Genomic DNA, 18797 nt, shown 5'->3' with positions numbered 1-18797 from the left:
TTGTGACTGAGTGTGTGACAGAAAATAAATTGTTTTTGTGTTATTTAGAGGGAAATGCGTGCATTTTAGCTTTTCAAATGTTGTTAAAAGTTCCAAATACATTTTTAAAGTAGCTAAATTTGTTGCTAGGTGCTGTTTGAAAAAAACGTTGCCAGGGTAGTCTTAAAAAAAAGCAGGAAAGTATTAGTATGGAGTTGGGTATATCTTCGGGACAGAATTGTCGTGTTGAATTAGCAGGTTAGGAGGAAGGAGTCGCAATCATTATAGTGAATACAGTAGGCATCCAGGCTGATTCGTTTGGATTGGAGGAGCTGTTGAGCTGTTCTTATCAACATTGAGCCGGCGTGTTAGACGTTTCTGTTGTTGTGTTACTGAGAGGCTGTCTGTTTGTTTTGTCTGCAGATCATTCTGGGGGAAACGGGAGCAGTTGGACATGAGATCATTTCCTGGGCGGCTGGCTATGTATTTTACAGTCTCAAACCCGATATCCGCACTTGCATACTACGTTGTATGTGATTATGTATTGGCCATGCATGCAAAGTAGAAAACACTGACCAAATAACTACTCACAAAATTGTTTTGTTTCCCCACAACTCACAAAACTGTTCTTGAGACACTAAAAACAGGCACTTAAAACGCATGGAAAACATGACGGTTTACTTGTCATAATTGTGTCAGTAGCTAACTTAGGTTTCCATCCAATTGTCGACAGGTTTTCATGCAAATATTCTAAAATCTGCGTAAAGTATTTTCCCACCAGTGTTGTGTTTCTAATTGCTGTAATTACAGTAATGGCACTGATTATGTATTGTACGCCAAATTTATTTTTCCGTTTATGTTTTAATAAATATTCAAACTGTTTCCATCGCATTTTCAACTCCACCGATAGTTTTGTCACACAAACTGTTGTGTTAAATAGCAAATGTTCCTACTCTGGTCTTTGCATGTGTGCTCTAGCCAACAGCTCGCACAAACGCTGCGGCTAGGCTAGTCGACATGATGATATTATTATGGAGAAGAGCAAGATTATTTTTATTTACAAAACGGCAGTCAAGCTTCAATCATCATGCCACCAGAATAAGACCCTCGATATCTATTGGAAAGGAGATCACTGTGTACTTTCAACACCCTGTGAAGTTCCCCATCATTTATTTAATCTGTAGTCTAATAAACTGTATGGTTTCCCGAGTCATAGTGGGAAGACCACACACCATATCCTTGTGACTCCAAATTGACTTTGGCATGATGGCTATTATATTAATATTTCTGCATAAAGGTGTTTCCACCACCATTTCTTTCATAATTCATATTACAGACACAAAAAGATCTCACCATGTCAACAAAATTGTATATGGTATGACTTTACTTAACTGGATAGAAGCGTGGTTTATGCGTCTTATCTGTGCATTACTTTTAATTTGAGTTTCTTCTCCTTTAAAGGGAAGACCTGCACAAAATAGATGCCATGTTTTTTTGCCCACCAGAGGGCAGAAGCCTGCATGACAAGGGCTCTGCCTGCCTCCTTTGGAATCTACTTGTACTGCTGTTCAGCCAAAATGGAGTAGGTGAACATCTCTTCACGCTCTTATATTAGGTGAAACCCCTTTCTCTTATTGCTCTTGAAATATCACAAATTGGCCAAGATGGCCCAAACTACACGCAACAAACATCTATTGTTATCCCAGTCTGTGGAAGTTGGATTATCAGCATTATCTGTGAAGCGCTGTGCCCACCCACAAACTCATTCTAACATTACCCTTTTTTTAAAATCTCCATGGATTCATTCAGCGTATTGTTGGCTCAGACATGGCAGAGCTGCTGATGAGGAACTCTCAGGGACAATATGGTTCAGGAGGCAGTGAAGGCTCAGAGGCCCCTACCCTAATAGGTCGAGGACACCACACCACACGTACCGAGGAAGATGTTTTGTGTCTACTGGACATATTATGTTAAGTAAAACATTTTTTTTAAAGCCTGTAAATAATTGCTAATGATGAAAAATGTTACATTTTTACATTACCCTCATAGATCTGAGCGAGGGCCCCAGTCCTGAGACAAACGCCTTGGATGGAGCAGACCTACTAACAGGGGCAGCCACTAGTGTCTGTATAGCTGAGTTCACAGAGAAGGATATGCAGGGATACGCCAAGCTTCTCCTGTCTGGACGGAAGAAGGTCAGGGTAAACTCTCTGTTCCTGTCTCAGTTTGTCGGTCTGTGTCTTTCTCTTTTTTGGTCTCGCTCCTCACTGTTCCCCTCTCTATTTATATCAGAGATATTTAGTAAGATTAATGGTAAAGTAATCTCCTATGTATTCTGAGAGTAATAGATGGTGTATGACACTGATTAAAACCACAAAGACAGCATAGTTGACACATTACTGTCTGACTAATGTTACACCAGGACTATCCTCTTACTCCTCCAACACTAACCCCTGACACTGTGTTCTTCTGCAACCCTTCCACGTCTCCTCCATGTTCTTTCACACCTCCTTCACCCCTGCCCTATGCCTCCATCATAACTCCTAATTTCTCCACCAGATACTTTAGACTCACAGATCCCCCTCTGCTAGCTCTCCCACATGTCCCTTACACCTCCCCATGCCTCCCCACGTCTCCCCCCACAGTTCCTTCACACCTCCCCCACACCTTCCCATCGTTCCTTCACGCCTTCCCATGCCTCCCTCCACGCCTCATTCACATCTCCTCCACATCACCTTTATGGTTCTTTCGCATGAGGCCCTAGAGTCGGCCATGAAGAGTGGACTGTGGGGACACGCACTGTGTGGAACAGGTGAGTGCATGGAGCAGCATTATCTCTGAGACATTACAACATAGATATAGAATATTTGTCCGCATAGTAAATTGAATTGACTGTTTGATATTTTGTTTTCAGTGGCACTTTTTACAGGTCATAAACACCCCCTTATAGGGATATTAAGTCTTTAATTAATTCCTAGAAGATTGATCTTTCTCCGGACTTTCATAAGTAAAATCTATATATACTGTCTTTGTCCCAAATGGCACATTATTCCCTACATAGTGCACTACGTTGAACCAGAGCCCTATGGATCCTGGTCGTAAGTGGCACACCATGTAGGGAATAGGGTGCTATTTGGGACATATACACTGTTTCTATCCTGCAGTAATTTGGTCACTCACTTACAGCTGTTGTCTTCTTCCTATGATCTAAGCAAGGGTATTCCTGTTGTGAACCCTGTGAATTGCTCAGTCAATAATACACAGAGATATCCTTGTGAACTGCTAGACATCGTAACCCAACTCTTCATTCTGCATAATCAGCAGTGCGTCCATGCCTAGGGAGAGAATGTGTTTTTGGGGCCAGTAAGGCCACATGAGTGGGAGAGTTGGATGGAGCTGGGAATTCCCAGCCTGGGAGGGAGCAGGAGGGAGAGGCGAATGGAGACGAGGATGAGGGGGGAGGAGTGAGGCTGGGGAGAGTATATATATATAATTTTTCCCCCCTCATTAATCTACACACAATAACCCATAATAACAAAGCAAAAACAGGCTTTTAGAAATTTTAGCAAATGTATAAAAAAATGTATATCAAAATATCACATATACATAAGCATTCAGACCCTTACTCAGTACTTTGTTGAAGCACCTTTGGCAGCGATTACAGCCCGAGTCTTCTTGGGTATGATGCTAGAAGCTTGCACACCTGTATTTGGGGAGTTTCTCCCATTCTTCTCTGCTGATCCTCTCAACTTCTCTCAGGTTGGATAGGGAGCGTCGCTGCTCAGCTATGTTCAGGTCTCTCCAGAGATGTTCGATCAGGTTCAAGTCCAGGCTCTGGCTGGGCCACTCAAGGACATTCAGAAACTTGTCCCGAAGCTACTTTTGCGTTGTTTTGGCTGTGTGCTTAGGGTTGTTGTCCTATTGGAAGGCGCACCTTCGCCCAAGTCTGAGGCCCTGAGCATTCTGGAGCAGGTTTTCATCAAGGATCTCTCTGTACATTCCTCCGTTCATCTTTCCCTTAATCCTGAATAGTATCCCAGTCCCTGCCTCTAAAAAACATCCCCACAGAATGATGCTGCCACCACCATGCTTCACCGTAGGGAGTGACTTCCATCTGGCCACTCTACCATAAAGGCCTGATTGGTGGAGTGCTGCAGAGATGGTTGTCCTTCTGGAAGGTTCTCCCATCTCCACAGAGGAATTCTGGAGCTCTGTCAGAGTGACCATATTCAATCCATTTGAGATGGTTTGGGATAAGTTGGACCGCAGAGTGAAGGAAAATCAGCCAATAAGTGCTCAGCATATGTGGGAACTCTTTCAAGACTGTTGGAAAAGCATTCCAGGTGAAGCTGGTTGAGAAAACGCCAAGCTTGTGCAAAGCTGTCATCAAGGCAAAGGGTGGCTACTTTGACGAATCGCAAATATAAAATATATGTTTATTTGTTTAACACTTTTTTTGGTTACTACATGATTCCATATGTGTTATTTCATAGTTATGATGTCTTTACTATTATTATAGAATGTTCAAAATTCTTAAAATAAAGAAAAACCCTTGAATGAGAAGCTGTGTCCGAACTTTTGACTGGTACTGCATATCAAAACCGCAATACAGTTCTTTATTGTTGAATCGTATTGAAAATAAATTCAGCAACTGCTAATAGTGAATATTTAATTATTTATTGAAGCATAACAACTGATATTTTTCATTTTTATTTAACTTGCACACTTTAATATTGCAAATGACATTCAGTATTTTCATGGCTTATAGTCATCTCTATGGCATCTCTACGGCAGGTTTGCAGACCAGCTAGCTCCCAGCGATCCGCTTCAGACCCTTTTTCAGCTGCTCTCTGGGAGGATCCCTGCTGTTTCCATGGTAAAACAATGCTTTCAACCACAACATTATATAATCATATATTATATATGCCATTTAGCAGACATTCTTTTCCAAAGCAACTTACAGTAATGTATACATACATTTTTGCATGGATGGTCTCAGCGAAAATTTTGCCCATGACCCTGGCATTATATTGCAAGTGCTAAGCTCTACCAACAGATATAGGCATACAGGCTTGACTGTCAATCATAATACTTCAGTATACTGTAGATCTATGATTTATGGGTCTGGCCTCCTATGCTGGCAACTACATGTAGGCCTATCATTTTTAGCTCTTCAGAGCTATTGGATATTAAACTGTAAAACATTTCCTGTAAGATGTACAGTAACTTACTGGAAGCAATTGACCTGTACTGTATGTTACTGTAATTAATTTACAATACAGCTACAGTACAGCTACATCCATAGTATCCAATCTCTTTAGTGCCTGTATTCATAAACCATCTCGGAGTAAAGCACCTTTAAGATCAAGAGGGCTTTGTTGGAGCCTATTTCTTCCTATTTAAGAAATAAGAGGTAGGCCTACCTGTTTGACAGACACAATTATGGTATCCATAGATTTGTATTAAGCCAAATCCTCCAATACTGTCATCTCACCATGCACTCCTTAATACCTCTGTCTGTGAAGGGCTTTTGTGTTTGGTTAAAACCAGAGTTTGAATTCTGAGGGTATTTGAGGGTATGGCATACCCTTTGTTAAAGAAAATGTCAAAAAGGATACCCCTTGTTAGCTTAAAATGGAACCTGATTATATAAAACATTCTATAAAAATGCTTAAATCTGTGATGCCATATGCTAGAAAATAGCTTTAAATTGCCCACGACTCCAAGGTATATGGTGACATCTTTAGTCTTTAGTCTTATTTTGAAACTGAGCTCTGGCCTTCTATATTCGAGAAGACAAGGAGACAAACAATTTACTTTGCTATTCTGTCGCTATAAATTGAGCTATTCACTGTGAAATGATAAGATGCTTATACCCAGGTAGCTTTTAGGAATGCACCCCTGTTGTTGGGTTAAGTAATGGATGAGTAGCCAGCAGTTGAAGATTACATTTTTCTGTGTCAGTCAGGCCTCTGTCTGGGTGGAAAGGTAATATTTTTTAAAAGTAGGTTACCAGGTTTAGATTCATAAGAACTTATAATATTTAATTATTTGCAAACAGCGACAGTTTCGTTGCAAACAAGACACCTCTGGTTTGACATTGGAGAAATATTTACATTTACATTTAAGTCATTTAGCAGACGCTCTTATCCAGAGCGACTTACAAATTGGTGCATTCACCTTATGACATCCAGTGGAACAGCCACTTTACAATAGTGCATCTAAATCTTTTAAGGGGGGGTGAGAAGGATTACTTTATCCTATCCTAGGTATTCCTTAAAGAGGTGGGGTTTCAGGTGTCTCCGGAAGGTGGTGATTGACTCCGCTGTCCTGGCGTCGTGAGGGAGTGTGTTCCACCATTGGGGAGCCAGAGCAGCGAACAGTTTTGACTGGGCTGAGCGGGAACTGTACTTCCTCAGTGGTAGGGAGGCGAGCAAGCCAGAGGTGGATGAACGCAGCGCCCTTGTTTGGGTGTAGGGCCTGATCAGAGCCTGGAGGTACTGAGGTGCCGTTCCCCTCACAGCTCCGTAGGCAAGCACCATGGTCTTGTAGCGGATGCGAGCTTCAACTGGAAGCCAGTGGAGAGAGCGGAGGAGCGGGGTGACGTGAGAGAACTTGGGAAGGTTGAACACCAGACGGGCTGCGGCGTTCTGGATGAGTTGTAGGGGTTTAATGGCACAGGCAGGGAGCCCAGCCAACAGCGAGTTGCAGTAATCCAGACGGGAGATGACAAATGCCTGGATTAGGACCTGCGCCGCTTCCTGTGTGAGGCAGGGTCGTACTCTGCGGATGTTGTAGAGCATGAACCTACAGGAACGGGCCACCGCCTTGATGTTAGTTGAGAACGACAGGGTGTTGTCCAGGATCACGCCAAGGTTCTTAGCGCTCTGGGAGGAGGACACAATGGAGTTGTCAACCGTGATGGCGAGATCATGGAGCGGGCAATCCTTCCCCGGGAGGAAGAGCAGCTCCGTCTTGCCGAGGTTCAGCTTGAGGTGGTGATCCGTCATCCACACTGATATGTCTGCCAGACATGCAGAGATGCGATTCGCCACCTGGTCATCAGAAGGGGGAAAGGAGAAGATTAATTGTGTGTCGTCTGCATAGCAATGATAGGAGAGACCATGTGAGGTTATGACAGAGCCAAGTGACTTGGTGTATAGCGAGAATAGGAGAGGGCCTAGAACAGAGCCCTGGGGACACCAGTGGTGAGAGCGCGTGGTGAGGAGACAGATTCTCGCCACGCCACCTGGTAGGAGCGACCTGTCAGGTAGGACGCAATCCAAGCGTGGGCCGCGCCGGAGATGCCCAACTCGGAGAGGGTGGAGAGGAGGATCTGATGGTTCACAGTATCGAAGGCAGCCGATAGGTCTAGAAGGATGAGAGCAGAGGAGAGAGAGTTAGCTTTAGCAGTGCGGAGCGCCTCCGTGATACAGAGAAGAGCAGTCTCAGTTGAATGACTAGTCTTGAATATAATAATATAATAATAATAAATATGATAAGAATAAATATTTCTCTATCCATTCTTCCCTGAAAATTCTATTTTCATTGTCAACCTTTCTTATTAGACATTTTTAAAGCGACATTTTCTCTTCATTGAAAGGTGTTTTTTTTGTGTGATTTTTATCAGTGTAATCAGATCGAAATTATTATTTTATTGTCGAATTGATTATATATTAACCAGATGTGTTTAAAATGTTGTTCAATTTGTAGTGAAAGACTATTTTTGGGTCTGCTATTATATGCAACAGCAACAAAATTGGGCCATGGCCAAAACCAGTTGCCAATTTTGGGCCCCTAATCTACTGAACTGTAGTGCCTAAAAAAAGACTAATGGTTGGCAGAGCGGCTGAATCAGTATGAGGGAATGGGACAACTCAGTGACACAGCTGGCTACAGCAGCAATATGTCGGAGGAAACCCTGTACACCTAGTGACCTGGTCAGCGTGCACTGCGCCCGTGCCGCCACAGGAGTCGCTAGTGTGCGATGAGACAAGGATATCCCTACCGGCCAAACACTCCCTAACCCAGACGACGCTAGGCCAATTGTGCGTCGCCCCATGGACCTCCCGGTCACGGCCGGCTGCGACAGAGCCTGGTCTCGAACCCAGAGTTTCTGATGGAACAGCCACAGGTGGCCTTAGACCACTGCGCCACCCGGGGGGCCCATAAAACATATTTATTGGGTACAAGCAACCTTGTGTAGAGTAGGGATTTGTTGTTGTTGATTGAATAATGGTCATAAATGGGACTCACTAATGCCTGGATATTAGGATAGATATGGATATTAGCCTACAGTATAGTCCACTGGTACTGGTGAGTGAAATTATGTCAGTAGGCACTTATGTCAAGGTTGCTGAGGTGGTAAGTATTTACTATAGTCCAGCTGGCAAGACAGGTGTCTGGTTTTAACGTGTCTACCTGCACAATGTTTGACCTGACATGGACACTGATAGCATTGTTATTACTACATTATGATCCGTTTTTATCAATCAAATGATAAATGAATAACAATACCATACTCGTTAATTTTTCAATTGGCTCTCATAATCTTAATGATGTGTTTTTTCTCTCCTCCAAAACATTCCTTGCACATTAAGATGCTATGGTTAAAACGCATGCATTTGCTTAGATGGGGAGCTGCGGTTGTAGTGAAACATACCTGTCACCAGCAGAGGGCCAATGAGGAGAGCAGAGTATATTCAGGTAAACCTACAGTCCCAGATCATTATTTCAATGAATAATTCATTTATTGGATGCTCAAATCATTTACATAGTAAGTGGGAACTTACCTCATCCACTACCAATGTGAAATGCACCCCCAGTTTCTGCTTTGGTTTCCATTTAGAATCAGGCACCGGTGACCTTTCAGTGAGGGGTGATGCACGTGCTGGCACAGCAGATCAACGTCCCACCTCTGCTGCCAGTCATGGCTTCTTACACTCAGCTTGCAGTGCCCCTTGTGGCAGGAGGTCAGGACTACAGTTACCACAACACAGACACTGTCTATGCTCAGCTTCAGCATCAGCGTCCTTAAGCCACGTTAGGTGAGACAAGGGATGAGGGTCCTGGTTTTGATTGAGCAAACATACTCATGATTCACACCTGTTTCTGGTGATTTAATATTAAACATGCTCATTTATGTTCACTCCTTTTTACATATTTTGTGTATCATCTTACATGTTTCTGTCGTTAACTGTGATTTGAGGACTTCATGCTTTGATTTCATTGTACTCTTCTAGAGGCTGATCATTCTTCTGGCCCAGGCATGGTGAGTCCTTGGGAGTTTTATTGACTGCCGAACATACATTACATGCGATACACAAACATACCACCCATTGGCACATGCGAATTAGCATTGAATTGAATTGAATCTCTTTGAAAATGTCTAGTTATTTACTGAGCACCTGCTGTTTGTGTTAGTGGTGCTATATTTTATGTGTATACTCATAGTAAAGTAAATTTTATTGTCAAGGTGTACAACGTTTGCAGCTAAGAGCTGAATTGCATCTAAATAAACAAATAATTAATTCATCAAATCAATCATGTGAAAACATTCATCGTCCCATATGAATGTTGGGAAGATGCCGGTGGCAGGGTATGGTCAACAGTATGATCAGAAGTATGGTTATGGAGGTCAGAAGGAATGCCAGCAGGGAGGGCACCAGGCCACCATCACGCAGGAGGGAAAGGCCACAGAGACAGACAAAATCCAACTAAAACAAGGAGGGTAGAGGCTGAAGCCTGTTGTCATGTCACAGCATCAAATAAGAACCAGAGATTTGTTTTAATGATCCCCTCTCTCTGTCTCTGTCTGTCCTTCTCTCTCTGTGTGTGTGTGTGTGTGTGTGTGTGTGTGTGTGTGTGTGTGTGTGTGTGTGTGTGTGTGTGTGTGTGTGTGTGTGTGTGTGTGTGTGTGTGTGTGTGTGTGTGTGTGTGTGTGTGTGTGTGTGTGTGTGTGTGCGTGTTTCTGATCAGAGCAACAAGTCAGGGTGGTTTAGCAGCTGGTTCAAACCCAAGTCCAAAGAGTAGCAAAGTGAGACGTCTCACTATGCAGACTCAGCTGATCCGGTTCCCACTACTTTAAGGGTCAAGCATACCTACTTTTAACTCTTACCCAGCCATTCGTCAGAGGACATAACAGCATGCTCTGCAGCACGGATGTCAAGTCAGTGATCTCAAGTTTAGGTTTTGTAGTGTACCGTCCAACAAATCATGTCGATGGATATAACAACATTTTGTTATCTTATAAACTTAGTGAAATATACAAACTTTAATGAAAAGGATTCTTAAAGTGAACCACGAAGGCCACCAGTTTTGGATGTTATTATTAGGATATTCAGAGTATTTGACCTTGTACTTCTCATAAGACCCAGCGGAGGTATTGACAATCTTTAGTTTGAATGTAGACCCAATGAACCTTTTTAACAGATGTCAACAACTAACTCTAAGTAGGGCATGGTATTTGCTGTTGGTCAACCAACTCTTCCCAATTATTTGTCAATGTTAGTAACACCATCTGTTATTGTCAGAAAGCTTAAATTCTTGTTAATCTAACTGCACTGTCCAATTTACAGTAGATATTACAGTGAAGGAATATCAGGCTATATTTTTTGAGGAGAGTGCACAGTTATGAACTTTATTAATAAACCAATTAGGCACATTTGGGCAGTCTTGATACAATTTTTTTTACAGAAATTCAATGGTTCATTGGATCAGTCTAAAACTTTGCACAGACACTGCTGCCATCTGGTGGCCAAAATCAAAATTTCACCTGGGCTGGAATAATACATTATGGCCTTTCTCTTGCATTTCAAAGATGATAGTACAAAAATATATATAATTTTCTTTTTTTCTTTGTATTATCTTTTACCAGATCTAATGTGTTATATTCTCCTACATTAATTTCACATTCCACAAACTTCAAAGTGTTTCCTTTCAAATGATATCAATAATATGCATATCCTTCTTTCCAGTCCTGAGCTACAGGCAGTCGGGGGATGTCATTTTAGGCGAAAATTCTGGGTAATTTCACAAAGTCACTGGAATTTTCAGTAATTTGGTAATTAACAGGTAATCTATGGTAACTTTAGTACTTTATACTTAAATAACTTTTTTAAATGTATTCATATAAAATATTCATTAATGTTTCTTAATCGTTATCTATGTCCATATTGTCCACAAGTTTCTAGTAGATATACTACATGTTCCCCGACAAAATAGCATAATTTATGAAAATAATATTTTCAATTTACTGCAACTTCTCCAGTTTGTTGCCAAAACATTTAAAACAAGCACATATTGACAGAGCAAAATAAATAAAAGCGTGTAAAAAATATAAAAAATATTTCTTGCTGAAAACCATATTTAACGGCAATGTTATTCACGAAGTTGAAGGGCTGTAATTTAGATTGTTTTACATCTTTGTTATTCATTTTTTTTATATTAAATAGTCTTCATTTATGATTTTATATATTTTACATGTTATAAATTACATTAAATCCTTGAAAGTTTCCAAAATTCCAGAAGTTTACTGGTAAAGTTAGACAGTTACCAGTAAAATTCCCTATTTGAAAACCCTAGCGTTACGTAATTGCACAAGACCCAGTGACCCACTACTGCACAATGAGGTAACCGACGAATACATACCGAGGGGCACTGAGCATACTGAGAAGGCATCACTCGGAAAGTCAACCAGACGACACAGATTTTTTTTTACAACACTAGGAAGTGTTACGTTTGCTCATGTCTCAGAACCTCCTGTTAAAGGGGCATACATATACTGATATGATTAGCATTGTTCATAGCTTCCTTGTGGTGAGTTTTGAGAGTCTACCATCTATGACACAAGGAAAGCTACTCCTGCCTCTGATTATGTTATCATGGAATTAGTGTGTTTTTGAAAAGCTTTACTTTGACAGAAATTGGCTATACTTTTGATAAAAGTATGTTAAACGTACAACAATTCATCAGCTAGTCAGTCTCAAACATATTGAAATACTGGAATCATTGAATATAGAAAAACAATAAAATAATTTTAATTAAAGGTCATGAACAGTCAAAATCATGTTTTTAATAATTGGATGATATTTGAAGGAAACCAGATCAAAGTATGACGACCAAAGAATGAAAAATCGCTGTTGCTTCTACATTGATAAAGTTTTATCATAAAGTTACTGATTTGTTATTAAGGGGACAAGTTGACTTCGCCTTCATTCTAATTTTAATACACCAATGGTAACATGATATTTTCTACACCTAATTTAAATAAGTACCACCTTGTAGCCAACAACAGAGAAAGCCTCTTTATATAGCTAGATAGCTACTCTACTGGTGCCAGAATTTGACTGTAGGGTGTCAGCAAGTATAATAAAAAGTGTACCATATTCATCTATAGCAAAGATATGTGTGTCTGGTGTTAGCAAGTTACCGGCTAGCTATGTCTTCAGATAGCACGGAACAGAAGGTGGGAAAGGATCATTCAAACTCTGACACAGTTGCCATGTCAACACATCACTCAGTGCTGCTATAAACTGCATCACAAGTGACAGGCAAAATGGTAGATGGATACAGTAAATTTATACAGTTGAAGTCAGAAGTTTACATAAACGTATGTTGGCGTCAAAATATAGTTTTGGAAAGTTGATTAGGACATCTACTTTGTGCATGACACAATTCATTTTTCCAACAATTGTTTACAGACAGATTATTTCACTTATAATTCACTGTATCACAATTCCAGTGGGTCAGAAGTTGACTGTGACTTTAAACAGCTTTGAAAATTCCATAAAATGATGTCATGGCTTTAGAAGCTTCAGATTGGCTAATTGACATAATTTGAGTCAATTGGAGGTGTACCTGTGGATGTATTTCAAGGCCTACCTTCAAACTCAGTGTCTCTTTGCTTGACATCATGTGAAAATCAAAAGAAATCAGCCAAGACCTCAGAAAAAGATTGTAGACCTCCACAAGTCTGGTTCATCCTTGGGACCAATTTCCAAACACCTGAAGGTACCACGTTCATCTATACAAACAACAGTATGCATGTATAAACACCACGGGACCACGCAGCCGTCATACCGCTCAGGAAGGAGACGCGTTCTGTCTCCTAGAGATGAATGTACTTTGGTGCAAAAAGTGCAAATCAATCCCAGAACAACAGCAAAGGAGCTTGTGAAGATGCTGGAGGAAACGGGTACAAAATTATCTCTATCCACAGTAAAGCGAGTCCTATATCGACATAACCTGAAAGGCTGCTCAGAAAGGAAGAAGCCACTGCTCCAAAACTGTTATTAAAAAAACAGACTACGGTTTGCGACTGCACATGGGGAAAAAGATGGTACTTTTGATGGTCTGATGAAACAAAACTTGAACTGTTTGGCCATAATCCATTTGGAAGACACAAGCTTTAACTTCCTGGCTGATGTCTTGAGATGTTGCTTCAATATATCCACGTAATTCCTTCCTCATTAAGAAATGTCGTTATGTTATTATTGTTATATTTGGAGGAAAAAGGGGGAAGCTTGCAAGCCGAAGAACACAATTCCAACCGTGAAGCACGGGGATGGAAGCATCATGTTGTGGGGATGTTTTGCTGCAGGAGGGACAGGTTCACTTCACAAAATAGATGGCTTCATGAGGAAGGAAAATTCTGTGGATATATTGAAGCAACATCTCAAGACATCAGCCAGGAAGTTAAAGCTTGCATCTTCTAAATGGACAATGACCCCAAGCATACTTCGAAAGCTGTGGCAAAATGGCTTAAGGACAACAAAGTCAATGTATTGGAGCGGCCATCACAAAGCCCTGACTTCAATCCTATAGAGGTGGGCAGAACTGAAGGTGTGCAAGCAAGGAGGCATACAAACCTGACTCAGTTACACCAGCTCTGTCATGAGTTCATGAGGAATGGGCCAAATTTCACCCAACTTATTGTGGGAAGCTTGAGGAAGGCTACCCGAATGGTTTGACCAAAGTTAAACGATTTAAAGGCAATGCTAACAAATACTAATTATGTAAACTTACAACTTCAACTGTATTGTTGATTTCATTTCATTTGTTGTTTGAGGTGCTTTGTGTATCACCACATTTGCTTGAGATGATTTTACTGCTCACTGCATCCAAGTTGCTTGACATAGGCATTTCAAAGAGTTGTCAGTAAAGCCAAACTCATTAATATCAGCTCCCCACCCACTCAGCCTCTCTTTTCAAACTTTCTGGTAGTTAGATATATATATTGCACATTTTTAACCAGTTTTTTGGGTAGGCACAAAACTACAGTGTTCCTTCATATTTCCATTGATTATTTTAAACCAGTACTGGTTACATTCAGACGAATCCTGTGACACTTGTAGGGGTCATAGAACAAAACGGGGAACACCATAGTGTTTGTGAGAATATCCCCTTTCCACAGTAGGGTCACATTAGTTCGGACGCTACAGATGTTTTCACGAGAAGACCAATTTTTCTGGATGTCTCATTGTCTGACAAACAACACTCTAGCTCTGCCACTTTCCACATCTGTGGTGAAATTACAACATCTGCGGATGCAGCGAATTGAGACGCATCCAATGCAACAAAAAAAACGATGTCTAACTTAAACTGACTGATGTTGATGGGGATTTTTTAAATTCTGTTACTTAGAGTGATGCACCAATGCGTCAATCGACTCCAGTGGGTCAATATCAGTTGCATTATTTCATTTGATATCGAGATTATATCATTTTTTTTACATATATTGCAACTGTGTGAATGTAGACTTTTCTGTTCACTTCCACCAATCCAGTCCAGACAACTGCTTGCTGGTTGTCTATTGAGCCAGGTGTGAATGTTGTGGCAGCCAAATCCTCCCCAACTGTTGCCAAGTTGACAGCCTGTGAGAATGTCTGTGAGAGGGTGTTTGTTGCACATGCAGGAATAGTCTTGTTTGGAACACTTTCTTATTGGTCTATTAACTAATTTACCATCTGGTAAATGAATTCATAGGCTGACCATAGGCTGACCAAAACCAGTAGAAATTTCAGGCACTAAAAGGGCATTATCATTTCACAATGTCACAATATTATTCCAACCTTATATTGTGGTAATGTATATAAAACACAGGAAAATCACGTTTTCGATTGAACTGGGCCTTCAGGAAGACTAAAACGATATCACGAGATGCCTTGCTCAAATCGATATCAAACAATATCGATATCATATTAAATTCTAGATATTGCTGTAAACCAATACTTCTAAGTGTTATTCAATCATGTTATTATATATATTTATGATAGACAATTATTTGCCACTGTGTTTTACAGAAATCAGGTTAAGGCCCAGTGAAATTGAATTTTATGAAAATTGTAATTTACATTGGACAAGCCCGCCAATAATAGAAATGCCACATGGTGCAATTTAAGCATGGGTGAAGCATTTCTCAGCACGCCTGGTGACATATCCTTTTACCATTAGTCAACTCTCCTGTCTCTCTGGCTCTAGGACTGGGAATAGTGACCCAGTTTCCAGCCAATGTGTCCCCCCACCTGTTACACTGTCCCAAATGCACACACTTCCCTATATTTCACTTACTTTAGTAGTGCACTGTATAGAGAATAGGGTGCCATTTGGGACAGAGCTTGACACATACCAACTTAGTGGCCTTGTGGTTAGTGTCCACCCTGAGATTGGAAGGTTTAGAGTTTGATCACCTGCCACGTCATACCAAAGACTGAAAAAACAGGTCTTGTTTCATCTCTGGCAGTTAGGCCTTGTGATAGACTAGCGTCCTGTCCAGGGGGTAAACATCAAGCTGCCTCATGCTACAGAGACAGGCACCTGCTCCTATGAGTTGTTCTGGCCCACATAAACCAAGGCTACTGAGGCTGCCAGTGCGATGGGGGGAGGGGCAAGGGGGCAAGGACATGTTGGCTGGACACTGGGACACCATTCTGAGCCCCAAAGTAGGAGAGGCCGCTGCTAGTAAGTTTCCTGGTCAAGTCAACAGTGAAAACTCTCATTCATGATTTTGTTTCACAACACCTTAAAGAAGGAGTGGCAAAACTTGCTTTTTTATATAGACTGATATACTGTAGAGTGGCTTATATGTGCTGGGTAGATTTTGTAGGAAACAGTGTTCCATTTTGGCTTTTTTTGTTAAAGGGTGAACACTGACTACACCTAAATCCTGTGTTGCAGCATGAGAGTATTTTACAGGTAAACAAAAAAGATGGGTACAGTGCTGATAATTCTAAAGAAGGTTCCACAAAACCCTTATAATCAAAATGCAAATAACTATGAGTTTTTAAATTGGACATCTTTATTTTCAGGGTCTTGTAGGGGGAAATCCATCTTCTGCCCATCACCAGTTCAATAGATTATGTTCTGTGACTGCTAAACTGGAAATGCACGTGTGTACATTGAAAGTATGTGGGTGGTAATGTATATGTTGTAATGTCGATTGAGAAATTAAACCTGCCACTAACATGGATCATCAGCTATCTGATACTGGTGTGTTGCTGGGTTAAAATGTCCAGCTGTTGTCAGAAATATTTTCCAAGCAATTTTAGGATTACTATAGACATTATATAATACAAGCCCCATTGCCAATCGAACTCTGTGTCATAGTTGAACCAGACTTCTCAGAAACAAAATGATTCCACGAAACGAAAATGTGTTTTATCATATTTTATTCTTCATGATTTCAGCCTGTATGGTAAAAATGTAAATGCTACTCAAATAAAGGGGTCTATAATAATGTTTACATTATAAAAAAAATTTAATGAACTTTTTTATTCTCTTTTATTCAAATCCAATTATACACACACTGCAACATCTGCTACAGAAATCAGGTCCATTGCAGCTTGTACAGTACAAATTCTGTAAATTTGTATCGTACCCACAATATTCATTAGACCTTTGGTCTTCAAATAGTATATCAAATATTCCATTTAATTAAAAAGGTTTGTTTCAATAAATTGGTGTGTAAAGCTTTTTAAAATGTCAAGAAGACCCTAAGGGAGGAAGGTGGGTGGGGCGGGGGCAGCTTGACAACTAAAATAACATTCTGCATTCTTCTGACTTCTAGCAAATATTCACACAATGTTTCTTGACCCACAGACACAAACATCAAAAGTGCCATCCTGGGAAAGAGTGCAAGGACGTCAGGTGTCAATGTTATTTCTTCTTTCTTCTCTTATTAACATACTAGGACGTGATTATAGCCTATTCCCCAGGTCGTTGCTGTAAATGAGAATGTTTTCTCAGTCAACTTACCTGGTTGAATAGTGGTAAAATAAAAAATTATTAAAAAGAAAAGCCTCATTTATACCTGGTGCAAACATGAATCCTTTGTCCTGATCTTGTCCACATGATGATTGTGCCCACATTTTCAGATATGCACCTACACATTAAAAGGTGTCTTATTTGTCCACTGTGTCAGCATTGTGACCAGATTTTCTGGTCCCTCCCTGTATGCTAAATTTTTTGACGGATATTCTTTCAAAATAACATTTATTTATTTATTTTAAGACACCAGTGCTGCCTCCTCAGAGGAGGAGGGGAGGACCATCCTACTCAGTGAATTTCGGGAAAGTTTTTAAATAGTTACACATAAAGAAGTTCTCCTTTTTAGATAAAACTACACAAAATATATCCACTTGACCAAAAAACTGATTAAAACACACTGTTTTGAAACGAAAGTCTACAGTATTCTCAACAGCACCCTCTGGGGTAGCATTATGGTGTAGCCGGAGGACATCCTCCTCTGGGTACATTGACTTCAATACAAAAACCTAGGAGGCTCATGGTTCTAACCCCTTCCATAGACTTGCACAGTAATTATGAAAACTTGTAGAGGACAGAGCTCTTTCACCAACTGACATGTTGTCCATCCAATCATCAAAGGATCAGATAATTAATCTAGCACTGAAAGTATACACTACAGCTAGCTAGCACTGCAGTGCATAAAGTGTGGTGAATAGTTGACTCAAAGTGAGAGAAACACTATTGTTGAACAGTTTTGAACAAATTAATTTCTTCAAAAATTAAGGAGAAGCAGCAGAGAGAAGGATACATTTGGTCTTTTTTTCTTAGTTTACCTTTCACTCAACAATCTGACTCAACAGTGAGGAATGTTATTCATGTTAACTAGCTGGCTAAGGCTATCCAACACTGCAACTCTTCCAATTCAAGGTAAGCTTTTATTAATTTATTGCTACCAGGGCCCGCCGGTGTAACTGCTAAATTGCTTGCTGTACACTGTACTGCATGATTGTACACATGGATTGGATTGTGGGTTTATGGTGCTTTCAAGACCACTGGGAACTCAGAAAAGAACGAGGTGAAATCAGGACGTCAGTGATCTTCAGGTCGGAAAGTGAGAGCTCTAGAAAGATGCCAGAGTTTCCAGCTTGGAATTCCGAGTTGGATGACCGTTCAAAACTGTTTTTTTCCCAGTCGGAGATAGTTCCCAGTTGTCTTGAACACACTGAAGTTAGAAGCCAGAGATTTCCGAGTTACCAGTTGTTTTGAACGCGGCAAGTCTAACGCATTAGTTCTAGTTTGTTGACTGTGATGTTAGCTAATATGGTGATAACGATGTAGACGGAGTAGCAGTCAGTGGTTAAGGTATGATGAAGGTCTGGCTTAGAGAGGTTTTTATGCCTGGTCACAGACAGCTGTTGGGTTGTGCATAGAAGTCCACAAGTGAAGGGAGAAGGTGAGAGGAGGAGAGCGCGTAGATACGAGAAGGACTAATACAACGAGTAAAGTGATGATGCTGTATGTGGCTGCTATGAAAGTGAACTGTGCGTGCGGGTGATCAAGCCGTGTATTCATTC

General features: G+C 40.7%; 1 long non-coding RNA gene across 3 annotated transcripts; it reads left to right on the top strand.

The window, feature by feature from the left end:
• Window positions 1–2: 2 nt before the first annotated feature.
• LOC118358983 (uncharacterized) lies at window positions 3–17822 on the top strand. 3 transcript variants are annotated; one of them, XR_004820572.2, is made up of 8 exons: window positions 4–1888; window positions 2029–2174; window positions 2539–2791; window positions 4774–4855; window positions 8580–8685; window positions 8828–9026; window positions 9222–9250; window positions 17077–17822. It is a non-coding gene; the product is annotated as an uncharacterized LOC118358983 (long non-coding RNA). The 3 variants fall into 3 exon arrangements; XR_008080050.1 differs by having other exon boundaries at window positions 3–1888; window positions 2029–2791; window positions 8612–8685; XR_008080049.1 differs by having other exon boundaries at window positions 3–1888; window positions 2029–2791.
• The last annotated feature ends 975 nt before the right edge of the window (window positions 17823–18797 follow it).

Source organism: Oncorhynchus keta, chromosome 26, assembly GCF_023373465.1.
Source record: "Oncorhynchus keta strain PuntledgeMale-10-30-2019 chromosome 26, Oket_V2, whole genome shotgun sequence".
Taxonomy (NCBI): Eukaryota; Metazoa; Chordata; class Actinopteri; order Salmoniformes; family Salmonidae; genus Oncorhynchus; species Oncorhynchus keta.
The sequence above is the reverse complement of the archived record's forward strand: the minus strand, read 5'-3'. Positions and strand labels throughout refer to the sequence as shown.